Source organism: Narcine bancroftii, chromosome 6 (assembly GCF_036971445.1).
Source record: "Narcine bancroftii isolate sNarBan1 chromosome 6, sNarBan1.hap1, whole genome shotgun sequence".
Classification (NCBI taxonomy): Eukaryota; Metazoa; Chordata; class Chondrichthyes; order Torpediniformes; family Narcinidae; genus Narcine; species Narcine bancroftii.
In genome coordinates this window covers 205,035,618-205,056,898 of record NC_091474.1, presented here as the reverse complement: position 1 = coordinate 205,056,898, position 21,281 = coordinate 205,035,618, and the positions used below count along the sequence as shown (strand labels likewise).

Sequence of the window (21,281 nt, the reverse complement as noted above, 5' to 3'; positions counted from 1 at the left end):
TTTATGGAGGTTCCTATCATGGTCCTGGTGATCATAGCCACAAATGGTGACATTGTTGAGGAATGGGAAAGTGGCCCACAGCTCGTGTTCATCCACCATCCGATCCATCTCTCTCTGAAAGACTGACACTCCATTTGTGACTCCAAAGGAAACCCTCAGTAAAGCCAGCCATCCACCTTGAAGGCAGTATACCGGCAGTCTTCAGGGTGAATGGGGAGCTGGTGATATGTGGTATTAAGGTCCATGGTGGAGAAGACCTTGTATTATTCAATCTGGTTCACCATCGGGGCAGAGGGTATGCATCCAGCTGATGGTCTGGGAGTAATTGATGACCATCTGATGCTTCTCCCCACTCTTCACCACCAATACCTGGGCTCTTCTGGGGCTTGTACTCTGTTAGGAGGTATCTCATCTCTGATGTAATAAATGCCCTGTCCCCAGTGCTATATCGCCGACTTTCAGTGGTGATGGGCTTAGAGTCCGGGGTGAGATTGGCGAATAGGGGTAGGGGAGAGATCCAGCATTGCGGATGGCTACCTCTAGAGAGTTCACCAGTTCGATGGTTTGAGGTAGGCTCTGTTGTCTCTGCTCGAGTAGCCTCTGCCTCATGTAGTCAGAGTGAACGCCTGTTATGCAGGCATCTCTGATCAGCAGTTGACTCTGCTGTTCTGCACTCACAGCCTGGCTGTTGCAGTCCCTTGCAAGCTCCTGTAGGGCCTTGACAAAATAGGTTTCCCCTGGTCACTGCCTGCCTGAGTGAAGACATAGCGCTCATAGATCTTGTTCACCTAGACTTTATTCTGGCCCTTCAGGGTGTCCATTGCAGCTCTATATGTTTGGTAGTCCCAGACCATCTGGTAGACTCGGTGCCCAATGTATGAGAATAGCAGGTGGAGTTTGTCCTCATTGTCCTGCAGAGGCTGTGAAGAACTCTTCAAAACAGCGGCGCCAGAGTGCAAACTTGTTGGCTCCCTCAGGTTCTCTTGGGTCGATTTCTAGTTGATCTATCTTCCTGTACTTGACTTTGTTCTGAAAAAAAGAAAATCTTGCAAATAAAATTGATACACGATGAATTGCACAAAGACTCAAGTAATCAAAACAGAAGGTTTTGATTTGCAAGAGATGGACAGCATCCCTGTGTTGTTTGCTCACACTGACCCGGACTCGAACCAAGGGTAGACTTGTGGCATGAAAGCTGTAATGATAGTGATTATAGTTGAATTTGCTACTAGCAAGGTCTTAAGGATATAGTTCCTGTTTGATTATACTTGGCTGCCAGCAGGGGTTGACACAGAGCAAGAAACTGCAGTATGGGAGATCTGTAATGGAGTCTTGCAGCCTCGTGGCATGCCTCATGGCGCTGTTTACAACAACGTTAAAGAACCTTTTCCTTCATCCATGTGTTGTCTTAGAACTCACACATACAAATACAAGATGAAACATGGTGTCGGAAGTTGGATGAAGGAAATTAAAAGGAAATACTTTAAAAGGTAAAATCTAAATTGATCAGTGAAGAGAAGCAAACAAAGTGAAAAATGGAAGGATTACATCCACCAGTGAAACTTCAATTGATAGGTAATGTGGCTGAAAATTGGTACAGATTTAAACAGCATTTAGTGGCAGTGAGAGCTGACGTGAAAAATGATAAAGTGAAAACGTCAGTGATGAAGCCCTGGAGGTGTATAATAATTTCACATTTGCTGCTGAAGAAGACAAAATGAAATTGGAAAATATAATGGAACAGTTTGAGGCATACTGCATACCTAAATGTAATGTGGTGTTGGAGAGGCACAGATTTTTAATGTGTACAGAAAATGGAGGAAAGTATTGATCAGTATGTGATTGAATTGAGAAACAGAAGCAAAATGTGTGAATTTGGTGGACTGTCCAAACCTTTGATAAAAGACAGACGTGTGTTGGTATTCCAGATAATAGTCTAAGGGAAAGACTGCAAAGAGAGCAAATTCTAAACCTGAGAAAAGCCACAGCCCTCTGTAGGGCTACAGAAACTGTAAAATTGCAGGCAAAAGAGATGTTCAGTGAAAATAGCTGCAATGTGGATCAGTGAGCAAGATCAGACAAAAACCATTTAACAAAAAGTGTGCCAAAGTGGAAAGAAAGGTGTGGCCAGCAAACAAAAATGAAAGGGACAATCAAAAGCGATGTCGTCAATGCGGTACACAACACCTACCAAAAAAGTGTCCAACATATGGATAAAACATGCAATATGTACACCAAAAACAATCATTATGCCTGTTGCTGTAGGAACCAAGTGCAACAAAGCAAGGTTCATGCAGTAGATGAAAGGATTTAGAGGATTTCTATGTAGATGTTGTGAGTGAAAACAAGAAAGAAAACAGGGACTGGATGTTGCAATTAAAAGTGAATGACATTCTTCTTCTTTGGCTTGGCTTCGTGGACGAAGATTTATGGAGGGGGTAAAAAGTCCACGTCAGCTGCAGGCTCGTTTGTGGCTGACAAGTCCGATGCGGGACAGGCAGACACGATTGCAGCGGTTGCAGGGGAAAATTGGTGGGTTGGGGTTGGGTGTTGGGTTTTTCCTCCTTTGCCTTTTGTCAGTGAGGTAGGCTCTGCGGTCTTCTTCAAAGGAGGTTGCTGCCCGCCAAACTGTGAGGCGCCAAGATGCACGGTTTGAGGCGATATCAGCCCACTGGCGGTGGTCAATGTGGCAGGCACCAAGAGATTTCTTTAGGCAGTCCTTGTACCTTTTCTTTGGTGCACCTCTGTCACGGTGGCCAGTGGAGAGCTCGCCATATAACACGATCTTGGGACATATACATGTCAGGTAAATTAGATACTGGAGCACAAATTAATGTAATATCAGAGACTGATTTTAAGAAGATTAGACCCAGACCAAAGATGTAGGGAACAAAAGTGAAGGCAATAGGATATTCAGGTACCAATATACCAGTGCAAAGAGAATGCATGGTCAAAGTGAAACACAAGGACAAAAACCATATGCTTGCATTCATCATGGTACCAAACGACGTACAGGCCATATTAGGTTTAACAGCCTGTGAGAAACTGAACCTGCTAAAAAAAAAGTTCTTGTTGTGGAAAGTGAAGGAAAGAACGTCTATGATGAACTCATGAAAGAGTACAATGACCTATTTCAGGGTCTAGGCTGCCTTCCAGGAGATCACATGATCAGAGTGGATAAACTTGTGCCACCGATAATACATCCATGCAGAAATTTCCATTTGTACTTCAAAAGCAACTAAAAGCAGAATTGGACAGGATGGAAAGCCTGAACATGATTCAGAAGATAGATGAGCCAACAGAGTGGGTGAGTTCACTCGTCATTGTGGACAAAAAGAATGGATAGCTTAGGATTTGCCTGCATCTGAAATCTAAACAGAGCAATAAAGAGAGAACACTTTAAGCTTCCGACGTGTTAAGAAATCCACAAAACCAGTTTTAAAAATGTTAACAATAATGAAAATGTAAGTTCCTGATGTTAAAGTTCAAATTGCAGTTATACAAAGAAAACATGTAAGTTAAAAGTAAGCTACTTTTGTTTGAAGAAAGGGCGGTGTAATGATAGTGATCATGATTGCATTTGCTACTAGCAAGGATATAGTTCCTGTTTGATTATACTTGGCTGCCAGCAGGGGCTGACACAGAGCAAGAGGCAGCAGTATGGGAGATCTGTAATGGAGTCTTGCAGCCTCGTGGTGTTGTTTATATCAAATTTAATGTAAAGAACTTTTTCCTTCATCCATGTGTTGTCTAAGAACTCACAAGATGAAACCTTTATGGGGAAGAAAGGGGAGCAGTCACGAGCCAGCCAGTGAGAGCAGGGTCAACCAGGAAAGGTCATGTAATTTACATATAAAGATTACGTACAATAGTGGTTTAACTACATGTACACATCTGTCTTGGAAGATGGCACTACAAATTAGGTTGTGTGCCCTCATCTACTCCTAGATTGGTAGTCTATATTGAGCTGGTAGTTTAGCATTTTGTAAAAACAGGTCAAGTGGTGTGCTTCTCATTTGTCTTGTAAAAAGCTCCACTTTGATGAATCCAAGAGCTTTGTAACACCCTCTTCTCCTCCATTTGTATTTGTGCCAAATCAGTCTGCTTGTCTCTGGACTCATTCGATAATGGTAGAATTTTTGTTTGTGTATGGGTGCTATGCAGCTACTGTGTATTCCAAATGTGGTCTGACAAGGGTGAGGTACAGCTTCTCCTTATCAGAAGTTGAACAATGATGGAAGTTATGTCTCAGAAAATTTAGGATTCATGTTGCCTTCACTGTTGTATCATACGTCTGATTATTCCAAATCAGATCGTTTTGGATTTTAATGCCAAGGTATTTGGTCTGTTTGATTTCATCAATGGAAACACTCAGGATTTTGTCTGATATATTGTCTGGTTTTCTCTTCCTAGTAAAGTGCACGGTTTTGCATTTGGAAAGACTGAATTGTATTCCCCATTTTTGTGACCATTCTACCATGCCATCAAGATATTTTTGGAGAACATCCTCGTCATCAGCTGACTTAATTGGACAGTATACCAAACCAGTTGTCCGCGAATAGTCTAGTGGGGCTTGTGTTTTTTCCATGAATGTCGCTGATGTGGAGTAAAAACAAATGAAGGCCTAACACTGTGCCCTATTAGTGCAAGACTATTACAGTCCCAAAGACTTGGGTTCGAATCTGTCTGTAAGAAGTTTGTATATTCTTTCTGTGTCTTCCACCCTTCAAAATGTACTGGGGTTATATGCAGCATGGGCTCATGGGCTGGAAGGGCCTGTTGCCTTGCTGTATGTCTAAATGAATAAATTAGTCTTTAACATGACAGTATTATGACTATCTGTGTGATAGTACAGATCTATCACCAATGTACATAGTGTATATAGTTACAGTATCTAGACTGTGCTTACAGCGATTGGCTGAGAGCTTAGCCACGCCTACTGTCTGGGCCTTAAAGGGTTGTGTCCCTAGCCAGGTCGGATCATTCCGGACTGGTCGGCCACCTGTGAAGAGCTCCTAATAAAAGCCTTGGTTTGGATCAACAAGTCTTTGATTCTTTCGACGAGCTCTACAATCTGACCTTGCAGAAAATCATTATTCTCTGTTCCAATATATAATGTGCTTGAGCCTGTGAGATGTCACCTGAATTTTGCTGACAATTAAGTACAAAACTAACTACAGTGAGTAAATGAAACTTATATGATAGTTCATTTTCTATTAATAGAAGATTAAACAAGCTTGTGGAACAGTGGCAATACCAAAATATTGTACCTTGGTCAATTCTAATGGAGAAATGGTGGGCCTTCAGTTTTCCTGTTTCCTCATGTCCCCTGAAGGAATTAGAATATCTCAAACTTAATCCCTCATGTCAACTGCTGGCCACTTGAGAGATCATAAATGATAGGATGACTGTATTACTCTTCAGTAAAGAACAAAGATCCTGTTATTATGATTACTTACATATTCTAAATAATCCAAGAACTGTGTCCTTGTATACTGGAAATAAATAAAGTACTCCTACTTCTTACATGCTTTCCTGTCCAAAAAGAATAATAATTCAATGCATAAAAACTTTAATCATGAAAGCTGACCAACTGTATTATTTAAGTATCTGGATACTTTCCAATTTATTTATCTTTCAAAAGCCAAATTAAGCAAAAGGACAATGAAACTATTGTAAACAGAGCAGCAACTTCAAGTTGAAAAGAAACTATTTGTGCAATACAAGAAAAAAAGTATTTTTTTCCAAATCCCATGAAATCTCATATATCACCTATCATAATTTTTTGGGTTACATCAATATGCTCAACTATTCAACCTGGATGCAACTATCATGTGGAGAATACAATTTGCGTTGCTTGCAGAATAATTAATCCAACAAAGTTTGGAGGATGCTGTTCACTGACCTTTCCCTGAGAGATGCAACAGCCCCAGCGGTGCAACTCAGGTTCACCTTCCTTTGGTCTCAGTCGGTTATGTCATGCTCACATAATAATGACCCACTTCAGAATGCTAAACTTCGATGTGAAAGAAGCAACAGAAAACATTCCTCCAGATACTTGAAATACCATTTCATCTGCTTCTCGACTGCTGCAGTTGTTTCTGTATAATGAACAATCAAGTCATATTTATGAGACATTTATTTTTCTGTACTCCCTGGAAGCATTCATTATACACAGGAAAATTGATGAATAGCATTGACTCTCAAGGCTGTAATTCAACTGAGTAGTTCAGATAACATCAGAAACTGTGGGAAGGAAGATGAAACAGTTTGAGAATGTCAGCCAAGCCCCAAGAGATTTGACTGCAGCTTTAAACTCGTTGCCAATATTTTTTGTATTCTGCTTGGTAATTCATTGTAGTTTTTCAGTCCTATTTATTTTCCACTTTACTTGCCATTAGGTGGTAGGTGCACTGGGAATAATCAAGGTAATAATTTACAAGTGTATGACAAATAAAACTGTTAATAACTTAAGAATGATGAATAGGCAAATAGTGATAGATTACCTGAAATGTAATATACAGCTATTAACAATATTCAGATTTAAAAAAAAATCTTTTTGTGAGTTGGCTGTAATTGACAAAGCCAATCTTCATTATCCAACCTAATTGTCCTTGAGATGTTGGCCAGCTCTCCTCTTGAACTGAACAGTTCTCAACCAAACATTGCCTGTTTCCGCTCCGTAAATGGTTATATGGTTATATGGTTATATGTTGTTGAGTAGGGAGTTCTACTGAGCATGACTCAGTGATAATGAAAGAATAAGTATCTATTTTTTTTCTAAATTAGGATGGTATGTGACTTGAAAGGATATATGCATTGGGGATGCTCCATGTACCTGCTGCCCATCTCTTTCTTAGTTCTGGTCACAGATTTCACACTGTAGTCACTGTGTGGAGTGGTGAAGGGAATGTATGTGTTAGGAAGTTAGGGAAAGCCAATCAAATAGGCTCCTTTGTTTCTGATGGTTTTGAACAACTTGAGTATTTTTTGATCTGAACTCATCAGCAAATTAAAAAAATCTCCCATCATGCTCCTGTTTTCCATTTGTACAGCAAAACCCCTATTGTCTGGAATTTAAACAACCTGCAACCTCAAGCAATTTGCAAAACATCAAAGAAAATAAATAAATTTTAAAAATTAAATGAAAATATACAAGATTTACAAGTATAAAATTGTAGAAGTAAATGTTCTCTGAGGTAACACATAAATGTCTGATGAAGATGGGAGCAAATATTCAGCCAGTGAAGTGTCTTGGCGGTCTGCGATCTTTGCACATTTATGAAGTGTCTAGTTGAAAATTCAAATTCCCATGGCAGTTAAGGCTTGAGAAGTACAGATGAGTATTAAATCATGGTGTGCTGAAGGGCTTGTTTCTGTGCTATGATTATCTGCAATAAGAACTTCACAAAGGTGTTAGATTTGGGAAAGATTGTGCTTTGTCTGAATCTAATGTCCTGATCAAGGCCAGTTCTCTTTCCCAAATTGTGCATGATGGTTTTGGTAGCATCAGGGGTTTCAAATTTGTCAATATCTGCAAGGAGCTTGTATGTTCTCATCATGTCCATGTGGGTTTCTTCCTGATGTATGTAGTGAGTAGATTAATAGGTCAGATGGGTGTATTTGGGCAGCGTGGGCTCATGGACCAGAAGGACCTGTTATCGTGCTATATCACTAAATTTCATTAAAAAAAACTAAATGATTTCCTGGACTATCTTAGTTGATAGTGAAAATTAACCAATAATTTCATAATTTCACTGAATTACATAATGTCAGTCTGTTTCGACTGGTTACAAAGTCTAAATTAATGATGAAAACTGTGTTAAACATCCATGATTTCTTGCACTCAACATTGGAACAAGCCTAATGAAATGAAATTGTTTGTTTTGAACATATCTTTTAATTTTATTTTATGGTATTTCAACACCTTCCTGAACATGAAAGTCTGCACACACCGAGGTTGAAGTAAAAGTACAATGCTGTAGAAAATCAGCAGGTCAAACAGTGTTCTTTATATAGCAAAGACAAAGGTACAGAACCAATGTTTTGGGCTTGAGCCCTTCATCAAGGTATTGAAAAATGTTGACAAGTGTCCAAACAAAATGGTAAGGGGTAGGTTAGAATCAAAAGACTGGGGGTACCGTATATTTCGGCATATAAGTCAACTGATGTATAAGTCGACCCCCTTTTTCCAGTCTTATTTTAAGGGTTTTATGATATATTCGGCGTGTAAGTTGACCCCCATTTTATAGCTGCCTGAGGTGCTCCATTGACTGGCGTATACGTCGATCCCCATAGATCGTGCAGAGTGATCTGCTGGGTGTTGGCTGGAGGTGATTGGTAACATGAAGAGTCCATCAACATAACACAGCACACGATGAAAATATTAAGCAATTTTTAAGTTGAAAGTGATAGAAATGGCCAAGAAAACCAACAACTGCGCTGCTGCAAGAACTTTTGATGAGCACAAGAAGTTGGTAAGAGATTGGAGGAAGAAAGAAGAGAGTTTAAGAAAAATACCAAAAAGACAATGTTCTTTGAGGAAAGGACTCATTTGTTGGTCAGAGTTGGAAAATCACGTTGCAGAATGGGTACGTGAACAGAGGTAAGATTGCTACATAGTCACCCAAACTAAAATAAGAACATCTGCACTGCAGTGGACAATGAAAGAACCAAAGATTTGTTGATCCAAACCAAGGCTTTTATTAACTAAAAGACTGGAGCATATCACAAGTAGGTCGACCAGTCCAGAATAACCTTCTCTGGCTAGGAGCAATCCTTTAAGACCTGCCAGTAGGTGTGGCTACACTCTCAGCCAATCACTGTCATCCTACACTACAATCTGTACATATACACATTGGTGATAGAATCTGTACTATCACACACACACAGACTTCAGTGATGATTTTGAGGCTACAGTCGGCTTGTGAAATCATTTCATGAACAGGAAAAATCTGGTATTACGCCAAAACACAAAAATTGCACAGAAACTACCAAAAGGTATTGATCTTAATGTTGCAAGTTTTCATCAGTTTATTATATGGAACCCGCAGAAACACCAGTTTGCATTGGAAAATATCGGAAACATGGACAAAATCCCTATGAATTTTGAAATGATAAGCAATAGAACAATGAAATAGAAAGGTATTAAAACCATGCAAACTGGAAGTACAGGCCATGAAAAGACTATGTTTACCATGGTGTTACCGTGCATGGCTGACAGGACAAAGTCAAGACCCATGGAAATCTTCAAACACAAAATTAAACTGAAAATAAAATTCCCTGCAGGTATTTTTGTACATTTTCATGAAAAGGGATGGATGGATGAAAATGGTGTAAAACTTTGAATAGGCAATGTGTGGACTGGCAGCCAGGTGGTTTATGCAAAGAACGGAGTTTGCTAGTCTGGGATATGTTTCATTGTCACTTAACTGAGAAGACTAAAAATAGATTAGCACTACATAATACTTACATGGCAGTTATCCCAGGTGGTTTGACGTCTATATTGCAACCTCTCAATGTCTGCTTGAACAAGCCATTCAAAGACCATGCAGAGAAATCACTTACAAAAGGAGGGGCAATGTGCGCTGCATCACTTGATGAGCTGTGTAACTTCATGTTCAAGGCATGGGACAAAATTAGAGTAGAGACTGTGATAAAATAATTTTTAAAATGAGGTATCTCTTGTGCAATTATTGGCACGGATGATGATTTATTGTGGGACACTGTCGACAAAGCTGAAACCATCTCATCAGATTCAGACTGAGACCCATATGGTGGCTGTTGAAACAGTTAGAGTATGGATGTGCTTGCTACTGTCTTTGCTTCAGACGTTAATAGCAAAAGTGATTTTGAAGGGTTCTAAATGCGTTATTGTTTTCAGTCAATGATAGAGATTTTGAAGGGTGCTAATTGTGTTGTTGTTTTCAATAATAATCTCAATGAAAATCTGTCGCAGTCGGGATATTTTGTGGTTTTTCGGAGGTCGACTTATATGCTAAATCAATTTTTCAAGGGTTGACATACTTCGAATCAGCATGGATTGGATTTCGAGCTGAATTTAAGGTCTCAAAAGTATATCTGGCATATAAGACGACCATCATTTTTGAGTTTTTTTTGGGTTTCACAACTCGACATTCCAAAATATACGGTAATAGATGGATAAGGGAGGAAGTGCACAGCTGTAAGCAGGGAGAAAGGGATTGGCTCTGTGAATAGACAGGGAAGGGGTGGAGAGCTAAGGGAAAAGACAAAGGGAAAGGGAAGGGAGGCTAGCAGAAACCAGAGAAGTCGATGTTAATGCCATCTGGTTGGAGAATACCCAGACAAAAAAATCAAGTGTTGCTCCTCCAACTTACTTGGTGGTGTTGGTGGGAAAGTACATGAGTATGGGAGTAGGTCACAGAATTGAAATGGTTGACCACTGGGAGATCCCTTTCACTGATGCAGACAGATAGAAGGTGCTCAGTGAAGCGATCCTTCCTGAACTGTCTCTGTGAAATAATTATTCATATTTTTATCATCAACAACTTGAGTAACTAAAAGTAAGCTCCAAATTTCCTCCCTCATACGCATGCCAAAAATCTTCTTTGGCTTGGCTTCGCGGACGAAGATAAGGAAATTTACACCAAGTAAGTTGACTGGATACCTAGGGATGCAAACGGAAGGCAGACCGAGCTACTTCATCAATATTATTGATGTGGGTTGTAAAATATATGCAGTTTTAAATCAATGTATTTATGTGACTGTTGAAGATAATATGATATTTTGAAAAGGGAGGCTTTGAGATTATAACACTGCTCAAAATGATCAGTTGTGTCTATATCACCAATTATAATGAGAAAGCAAACATTTCAAAGCTCATCACCTTCCCTCTTACCTCAGAATTCAGAATCAACATCAGAACCAAAATTCATTGTCATGAACATGTCACAAAATTCATTATTTTGTGATGCAATTACATTTAAAAATAAATAAATCAGTACAAAAAAAGTGTCTGTGGTTGATTGCCGATTCAGAAAACTGATGGCAGAGGAGAAGAAGCTGCCCTTGTGCCACTGGGTGTTCATCTTCAGGCTCTGGAATCTCCTTCCTGATGGTAGCAATGTGAGGGCTGGTGAAGGTCCTTGAGGATGGAGGCTGCTACCTTAAGACCCCACCTCTCAACAACTGTAAAAACAACTGTAAAGAAGAATTGAGCACACATATCAATGCATACAAAGATTTGCATATTAATGCACATGCATATAATGTATTAGGAAAATGTTTGCTAAAAAGGCAACGGAATTGATTTCTAAATCAGACTATAATGCACTAAAGCTCCTGTACAGTATGTGTAGGGCTACTGAAGGGAAGATGTTTCTAAGCAAAGACAGGAAGCCACAACTTCACATTTTAGCTGTGTGTTCTCAAGTCTTGTACCTGAAACATTAGCTCTGTTTCTCTTTCTACTAATCTTGCCTGATCTGCTGGGAGCTCCCTGCATTTTCTGTATTTATCACACTCAGCTGCCCCAATTAAACAATTACTCTGCTTGGAAAATTTGGACAACTCTGTGGACATTAATAATTTGGAACACATGGGTATTGTATTCAGAATTGTTTGTATCAGTAGATGTCTGCATTGCAAAACTAACACATATCCCAGACAGTGTATGGATTTGGACCAAACATCAACTTAAGCTGTGCATTGTTCAGCTATGAATCATGTAACAACAAATCACTTTGTTAGGATATCAAAAATTAGTGACAACTCTTCCGCTACCCACGCTATGACACTTAGGCTGTTGCCAATTCTTGTTCCAGCCAGACCCTGCTCATTGTTAAGCTGTTAAGCCAGATTTCTCCTCAAAATGATGTGAACCAAAAGTTATATTTGCATAAATTATTTTGTATTTACTTTCTTTTTGTGAATATAATATTCTTTACAGCGTGTATGGCAACCAACAGGTCATATGCTGTCTCCTGCTTTCTCAATTTATGATTTGAAATGAACCCCTCAGTGCGTGCTACGCTGCAAGTTTTGCTTATCCATACATTAATTCTTTCACTCAAAAAGGTTAGAACAAATAGAAAGAAATTAAGTTGCTTTTTAATGCTTGTATTTTCATAACATCCTCTGGGATTTGATCACTGAGTTGAAATGTCTGTAAAATAGTTATTCACAATTTTTTTTTGTAGATTAGACAACCCTTAAGTTACTAATGAGAAGCTCCAAATTTGATGAGGAAATTTTTTTCCTGGAATATTTCAAGGGGCCTGCAACCTTTGGCTGACACCCAACAAGGCTATTAATTCAGCCATGAGAGACACTACAAAAAAATAGAAGAGTCAGCAATTCATCTCTGTGGACCAGCTCGTAACCTTCACCAAAAACTCTTTGGAACATGGGAAGAAAGATAAAATGGAAGACAAGTCCAGAGGATTATTTAACAACTTCCAATGGCTGGCACAACATCAGCCCCCACATTTTCCATGGATGCTGTAAGTATAACAACTCGGGTCCTTGCTCTCTGCTCAATAAACATGTATCATTCATTACTAAATATTTATATTTGAACTGTTAGGACTAAGGTTTTTGCCAAGGGTGGGGGGGGATTTGTTCCATTCAAAGATTTTATATACATGATTGATTTCTAAGTGATGTAAACATCCCAGAAAGGGTCAAGCTGAGGCAGACAACACGTGAGCAAGGAACTTATTTTCTGTTAAATGCTATTCAAATGATTCAGAACAGTAGCTAGCAATGCATTTGAATTAACTTGCTCTCTGCAGAGTATATCAATGTCTGATGCAGCACTCCTCCCACAATATACCTTTGAGTTACCTCTCAAGTAGTTCCAGACTTCTAAAGAAAGTGGGATAAAGGTCATGAGTCAATTTAAGTGCAATGACCACTTGGTACAGTATCCCAGTGCACCACAGCCTTGAATATAATCCATACTTATTTGCCTCCAGAATAAAATAGAATTACTTCCTGCTGTGAAGATGTGATGTTTGCAGAACTCCCAAAGATGAGGCTTTGAAATAAGACTCTGGTCATCTGTAGCTATTCGAAGAATAATCGTCAAATTCGCAGCTTGAAATCTTTTTCACTGAATGGACTCTGTGTGAGAATTCGCAGAATTCTGATGCAATTTCAAACTAAATTTCTGCATTTCAGAAAACTGTTCACTCCAGTCTGTGATCACATTAGGTAAATGCAAAGCCACAATTTACAATCCATCGTGCTTTCGCTTTCTATGATGCTTTTTGCTTACAAACTGAAAGGAGATCCATCATTGTTGAGAGGCTTGCCAGCAGATGCACAGAAATCTGAATGGGTTTTGAGCACGAATGCTGAGGCCTGAGTTGATTCCAGCATTGGTCCTCAGGTAAAACTTGATCTATTTCTTTAGCTGACATCACATGATCTTCTGTCCTTCATTCCACCCCATTCTCACACCACTGTCACTGGACATACAACATGTCTATAGTCTTCCATGATTCCTGCCTGGCCGGCTGAGTTCCTCCAGCATTTTGTGTCCTGCTCTGTCTTATGGCACACATCTTTAATATGCCACTTTGAAAAAGAGACTCCTCATTACTCATTATATATCATTCTTTACTCTTAAGAAAACAACATTCTTTTCCCAAGCAAAAATAAAATCTGCTAGAGGAACTCAGCAGGTCAAGACTCGATGAAAGGCTCCTGACCCATTGGGCTCCTCCACCAGAAGTTTTTTTTGCTCCAAATCCCAGCATCTGCAGTCTCTTGTGTCTCCAGCATTATTTTCCTATTGCTTTTTGCGTTATTATTAGATGGTCTTTCAGAATGAGGATGGATCACCTCTACTCAAGTTCAGTGATTTCTGAGGTGATTGATGCTAACTCAGTGGTTGTAGTAGCAATCATTAAGGATCCACACCACACTCCACCCCACTCTCATCTCACTGCTACCATCAGGAAAGAGGTATCGGTGCCACGAGACTCGCACCACCCAGTTCAGACCCCTCCACCATCAGATCCCTCAACAACAAATTCAATCAGAGACTCATTTAAGGACTCTGACTTTGCATGTTATTTATTATTCTATATTTATGTTCTGCATTGCATGGTCAGTTTTTTTTTACCTTTCTCTATTTTGTATATGTATCTTTTGCTTGAATTCTGATAAGTAGAAATTCTGCCTGGCCCACAGGAAAAAGAATCTCAGGGTTGTATATGATGTCGTGCATGTACTCTGGCAATTAATTTGAACTTCAAATTGATGAAGCTATTGTGGGACTTATAGACTCTGCAAAGGGGGGCAATAGCTTTTGACAGGGCAGACAGTAGTGGTAGTTTAGGAGACAGTGAACTCCATTACTGGTTACCCTGTGCCCCCATGCACAGATTAATAGTGGCATTCCCAAATATTCCTTCTCTATTTTGATCTCTCAGGAGCTTAAGCTTCCTAGGAATGGATGAGAATCTACACTTTACAAGATTTTGAGCATGTCCTAGAATCATTTTGTTCGTACATATAGTAATCTTTCGCTATGATGAAATGCAGAATAGAAAGTTTGTTTTTTGAGTCTGAGGTCACCTGCTCATTGGAGATGATTGAGTATAATCAGAGCCTCAGTGCTGGAGGTATTTGGTGGGAGGGGAATGATGATGTTGGTTTGGTACTGCTATTAGAAATTTGGAGAATGTTTTAGTATACATCATTGCTGGTCTCAGTCCAGTGCATTGAAGTGTTTGCTGCAGATAGACTTTTTCTCAGAAGAGTACATGAGAGAAGTTCTTGGGAGTCACTATCTTGGAGGATCATTCTTGGACCCAACACACTAATGACATCGTGAAGAAAGCACATTAGCATCTCCACTCCCACAGCAGAGGATTGGTATGACATCAAAAACACTGGCAAATTTTGACAGATGTATGGTGGAAAATGTGATGATCCGTTGCATCATGGTCTGATATGGGGACATCAATATCCCTGAGCGTAAAGCCCTCCAAAAGGTAGTGGAAACAGTTCAGGCCATCAGAGGCGAAACCCTCCCCACCATCAAGAACATCTAAAGGAACACTGCTGTCAGAGAGCAGCAGCAATCATCAAAGATCCACACCACCAAGCACCCACTCTGTCCTCACTACTGTCATCAGGAAAGAGGTATAGGAGTCACAAGACTTGCACCACCAGGTTCATGAACAGCTGCTCCACCTCCACCATCAGGCTCCTCAACATCATATTCAATCAGGGACTCATTTAAGGACTCTTATTTTTGCACTTTATTCTGGGTTTTAATGTAAATGTTTGGTTTTGCTTAGTGGTGCAGGTTGGGGAGGAACTCTGTTTTGTGGATATTGAGAGTCAGGCACTTTCTATTATCAGTGAACAAACCAACAAGGAATTGCCTCTCAGCCTCCAAGCATGGGGAGAAGTAATTGTTGACCATGCAGCTCAATTACTTAAGCTTGGTTGACTTTGGTTCTTGAATAGAGATGAAGTTGAACACATTTCCGTTAGTCCAGCATACTAGCTTCAGTCCAGCAAGAAGATTGTCGGAGGGATTCTGAAGCACTGTAGCAAGTAAGGGTCACAAAAGGTGTTGGGAGAATGACATGGCTTTATTTCACACCATTCTGCACTGGGTTTGGGTCTGATATAAGATCACACTGAAGGATTCATGTTTTTTACACAGCCATTGCATTCCAGAAAATTGTTCCCAAAATTCCGGAATGCAGTCTGTGTAAAAGATCCTAGAGGTAAAATATCATTCCGATCTAAATCAGTCTAAATGCAATTGCAGACATTTAGCAGCCACAGGCTAATGAATGGGACATTACTAATGGCGTGCAACACTATGCGTCGCATGTAGGTTATACATCACAGTGGCATCGCACATCAGCCAAAATTTAGTACCAAAATCGGGTATTTAGTGTAAATGCGTGGTGAGATCCGAGTTTTTGGTGTTCATGTCATTTCAGTGGGAACAGCCATTCCAGAAGGTAGATGTGATCATTCCCAACAGGAAAAAAAAGGTGAAATATATGTAAAAAACATAATTGTTTAAGAACACATCATGAAGCTGGTAGACAAATTCTGTAGGCAACTGTGATGGTGAGAACGACTACAGTAGGTTCAAGAAGTAACAAGTCCTCCACACCATTTATCATTTATTAACAAACAATGGCCTTAATTTACATATGGGGGGATTTTCAACAGGGAATGCACTCACACACACAAACAAAACAACTATACATAAATCATACATAGTGGATGCTGGTTAATCACTAATAATCACACCTTCCGATAAATCATTGATAATCACAACTCCTGATTGTGAAACATGGGTTAAACAAACAGTATCTGCCACCCCTCTCTCACTAACAGGCACAGCAGACTGAATAACTAACAGGTACATATCTAGCTATAATACACAACTTGGTGCATGCCACATATAACCCCCACCCTGTACTGGGATACACCTCACAACTGGTCTCCAGTGTGGCCCATAGCCTGCAATCTGGATCAAACCCTTCAGAGCTTTAATCGTGCCCTGGAACCTGGAGTGGAGTTCAGAGATAGTTTCAAAGCCAAAGTGGGCCATCTGGAGGAGCCAGATGGTCCACATGACCTAGGAGAACCAATTGTGTGGAAGCCTTACCTGTGGGTGGATCCAACTTTGATTGACATGGGAAAATATATTTTGACCTGCCTCCTGCCTGGCTGGTCAGATGATTCTCTAGGAGAAAGCACTTGGAAATTTCTTTATTTGGACTGTTTTCTGTCCGATCTGTTTGATAATTCTCCGGATAACAGCAACCAAATTTGAAAGATATTCCTTGTCACTCTCAACTGATGAGGTTAAAACAGGCTGTGCATAATGGTGTTGCTCCCTGTATTTCTCTTCAAGTTGTCTCATGTGGAGAATATAGTTACTATGTCTCAATCACAGATCAACAAAATTCATGTGGTGAATCAGAGTCCAGTTTTTCAGTCACTGGAAGGAGGTGATTGACAAGGACTTTATGGCTGACAGCAGGGAAACCCCCTATGTTGCTACAGTCAGATTTGTCTCTTTCTTAATACTGGTCCTGAACATAGTTCTCATAGATCCTGCGGCACATCCTCCTGAAGTCATGAATTTCTTTCTGCTGATTTATAGAACTTCACAGTACAAAATGCAAGGTTCCAGAGAGAGATCAGTTAGAACAGAAACTTTATGACTCCTATAGGTTTGAGTTTCGTAGTTTGTCTATGAGACTCTGTTTAAGTAGTTATAGGGTTGTTGGGGTCTTGAACATTAAATTTCTTGCATCATCAGTTCTACTGGAATTCTTTGAGGAGGAAGTGTAGATGTGCAAAATCCAATAAATAAAATGCAGAATAATATGAAGAAAATGTAATATTCTCCATTTTGGTAGGAAATTAAGAAATGCTGTTTATTTTAAAATAGTGAGAGATTGCAAAATATTTATATGGATCTGGGTGTCCTTATGCATAAATTATTGAAAGCTAATATACAGAAACAATCAGGAATTTAGAAGGTAAATATTATCTTGTGCTTCATTGAAAGAGGGATGAAGACACCATAAAACAGTTGTTTAGGGACTTTGTGAGACCTGGATAATTCTGTACAATTTTGGTTTTATTATTTGAAAAATAAAATTCTTGCTATAGGAAGCGCAGCAATGATTCACCAGACCAATTTCTGGTATGAGAAGAAAAATAAGAGGATAACTCATTGAAATGCATACAATTCTTTAACATCTTAAAAGGATAGATACAGGGAGGGTGTTTCCTTCATTTGATGAATCTAGAGGTGAGAGTCAGAGTTCCAAAATGGGGATATATTTCTTCACTCATATGTTCATCTCTGTTTTTGGCTCTGTAGAGTGACCTGTTTGAGACATTAGTGGTAGAGGATGATGCATCTTTGGCATTCTCGGCCATGGATTGATGCGAAGATTTATCCATTGATTGCATTCAAAGCAGAGATTAATACATTTCTGGATATTAGAAAAGTTGGGAATGCAATGTCATGAGAGGTGGAAGATACTTTTGAAGCTTGTAACAAAAGCAAGGAAAGCCATTCAACTGAATGAATTAATGCAGGCTGCTGAGGAGCAATCAGATTAGTCTAATTTATTCATCTTTTTCATCCCTAAAATATTCTCCCACACATGCACTTTAATACCTCTTAGATTCACATCATTCAAATGTGGGAGGAAACCAAAGCACCCAGTCAGGGACGGACTGTATATCTCCACGCATAAAGTATCTGATCAAACCTTAGTTCCTGGAGTTCTACAACAGCACTAAACTTGTCATTATCTTGTTGAATGATGAAGTTGGTTCAAGAGTCCAAATTATCTATCCCTGTTCCTATTTCCTATGCTTTAGATGTCATAGAGTCTGAGTATTACAGCATAGAAACATGCCCTTCAGCTCAACTTGTCTACGCTGACCAAGTTTGTCCCATGTGCTTACATCATGTTACGGATGATATAGACATCCTTGCAGACCCTTGCTTGGACTATTATATAATTTAACAGTTGCCTTTGCCTATGCCTGGAAACTAAAACAAATGCTGAAAAAACTCAGCTGGTCAGGCAGCACCTATGGAAGGAGAAACACTCAACAAACACTTCAGGTCCGCAACACTTTGTCAGCATTGAGATCTGCTACTACTGAGGGAATTATAGTATTTCTAGTTCCAACATTCATTTCCCAGACCCATGTGATTGCCAGGCCACTGAAGATCACTTTTGGGAAATGAACTCCCACATATCCATAAAGGCAAGGTTCAGTAGAAATTGGGAATGTTCTTGGAGGAACCTACTTAGTATTCTAAACATTTTTATGATCTAAAAAGCTGAACAAAAAAAAAGGCCAAACATTTTTTAAAACTTGATTATCAAATTGTACAACACAGCAGAAAAACAAATTGTTTAGCCAGATCAGACTCCGTGCCTGTGGACATGTCTATTATAAGTAGACAAATTAGAAATAATAGTACAGTTGGCAAAATGAAAGTTGAAGAGAAGATCAGCGAGAAAAGAAAAACAAATAGCATTCAATGAGAAATTTTTACACACATACATGGAATGAAAATATGAATAGCAGTTATTAAGATATTTGCAATGAAGCACATTCTGGGGAAGTGTGAGGCTTTTCAATACAGATGGTTCCATGGAGACTTGATCACATCAGCTGTTGGTGAAGTTCGCACGCCCTTTTTCTTTCATCAGCAATAAAGACCACTAATTCAAGCTCAAAAGGTGAGTTACTCCATTAATGTACATTTCCTCATTGCACTACATTGTACAGTAAAACCACAGGTCTTTGGTTATGCCAGACTAGCAGGTTTTTCATCCTGTTGACTGTTACTCCGATTAACACCCTCACACAATTTCACTGGGATTTTTTCTTGTTCCACAGTAGTGCAATAAATTCATAAAGTGGACCAAGTCCGTTTAAACTTAGCATGGGAACAGAGCCTTGGTGAATTTAAAATAAAAGTGGGAAATGGGCACTTAATTCATTTAAGGGAAGGGTAGGAAATGTCACCTGCTGAGGTAGCCACTGAAGCACTCAGCATGGATGACAGAGAAGAATGTAAACAGTCCAGCCAAGTCAAATTCAACTAAACGGGAATTCTTTAACATCTTTAAACACTGAGATGAATTTAACTATTTTAATGTTGATCATTTGTTGCAGAAGAAGCTATTAGATTAAGTTAGTCCACCCTCTATATTTTTAAATATGATCTCTGTTTGATAGTATAATTGCTTAATTCAAATTAATTCAAGTAAGAATTTCCAAACACGGTCATTATTGAATTACTGAATATATGTTGATGCTTTTAAGTGGAAATGTGTGTGTACAAATATGGTTAGACAATAAGTAATAAATTGCACATTCATGTTCCTTTTGAGGTTTTTTTTTAAACCTGGAAGCTTTAATGCATTGTTGAACGGTGCTTGGACTGAAAATCTGCAGACTTTCTTTGGAAAATAATGTTCACATTTTCCAAAAGTTATCGACCAATATTTATTCACATTAAGTATTTTTATGAAAGTTAATTGGCAAATTGTATCGAGTAGCCTTGTCATGATAAAGACCAAGTGGGAAAGTTACTTAATGTGACAGACAACACATCCCTTGTTGGAACCATTGGAGATAGGTCATCTTCCATGATTCATTATATAAGGTTAGTGAATAATGAAACAAAACTTCGCAATTTTGTCAAGTTGTCGAGACAATTTCATGAGATGAGCCAGGACAATTTTTTTAGGCATATTTGATGATAGTTGTGCAAAATAACTTCTGTTTTAATAAAAGGCATTTCAAAGTCATTGCAAAATAATTTCAAAAATGCACAATGTAATTTATATTTTCTACCCACTAAAACATGAGGAATATTTTAAGTCTTGATGTTGATGTTATAAGACTTGACCTGGACATAATGAAGGGGAACATTGACCATTTACTCCTCCTATTGATGCAGCTCCACCCACAGAGTTCCTCCAGCAGATTGTTTTTATTTCAGATTCCAGTACAAGGTGAGGGGAGGACAGTTGAAGCAAAATGTCAGGGCTCAGGTTTTTACACAGAGATTAGTGGGTGCTAGGAATGTATCGCCAGGTATGGTGGTGGAGGCTGGTACAATAGGGACATTTAAAAGACTCTTAGACAGGTACAGGGGTACAAGAAAAATAGAGGGTTATGGGTGGAATGTAGGGAAGGTTTAGTTGGTTGATTAGGTTTCTATCATACTTCCACAAAATTTTCCCAAGGCTGCCATAGAAAAACTCCTGAGCGCAGGGAGCCTCAAAGTTGACCCACACCACCCGGAAGCCCAGACACGCTTTGAGATCTGGCAGCACGCGGTCAAGGCAATCATCGAGGCACACGAAGGCAGCATCCTGGACTCAGATCGGAAGAGGCTGGTCCTACTCCAGTCAAAGCTGTGTCCCCATGCCTTCCAGGCAACCAAAGGCTGTTCCACGTACAAGAATGCAATGGACACTCTCGAGAACTTGTACAAGCCCTCCATGAATGCAGTCTGTGCAAGGTACCTCCTCAGCACCCAAGCCCACCAACCCAAGGAGACGCCTGAGTCTTACCTAGAACACCTGTGAGAGTTGGCTCGACCATGTCTGGCTGAACTCGGGGTAGGCGCAGAGGAGGTCGAGAGGCTGATCTGGGATTCCTTCGTCTGAGGGCTATGCTTGAGGGCCATCTGGCAGAAGCTGTGGGAAGACAATATTTACGCCCTAACCAAGACAGTGGAAGTGGTCCAAACCCTG

The 21,281-nt window shown here is 39.6% G+C and overlaps 1 protein-coding gene across 5 annotated transcripts in view; it reads left to right on the top strand.

Moving 5' to 3' along the window:
* The window catches only part of tbpl1 (TBP-like 1), a 194,536-nt gene that overhangs the window by 6,721 nt on the left and 166,534 nt on the right, over positions 1–21,281 (top strand). For 3 of the 5 annotated variants that reach the window (XM_069887298.1, XM_069887291.1, XM_069887293.1), the window contains one exon: positions 12,180–12,482. The exons of 1 other annotated variant lie outside the window; for it this stretch is intronic. The gene's annotated coding sequence lies outside the window, so the exon portion shown is untranslated. The remainder of the gene's footprint in view (positions 1–12,179; positions 12,483–21,281) is intronic. One more of the 5 variants, XM_069887295.1, reaches the window with a different exon arrangement.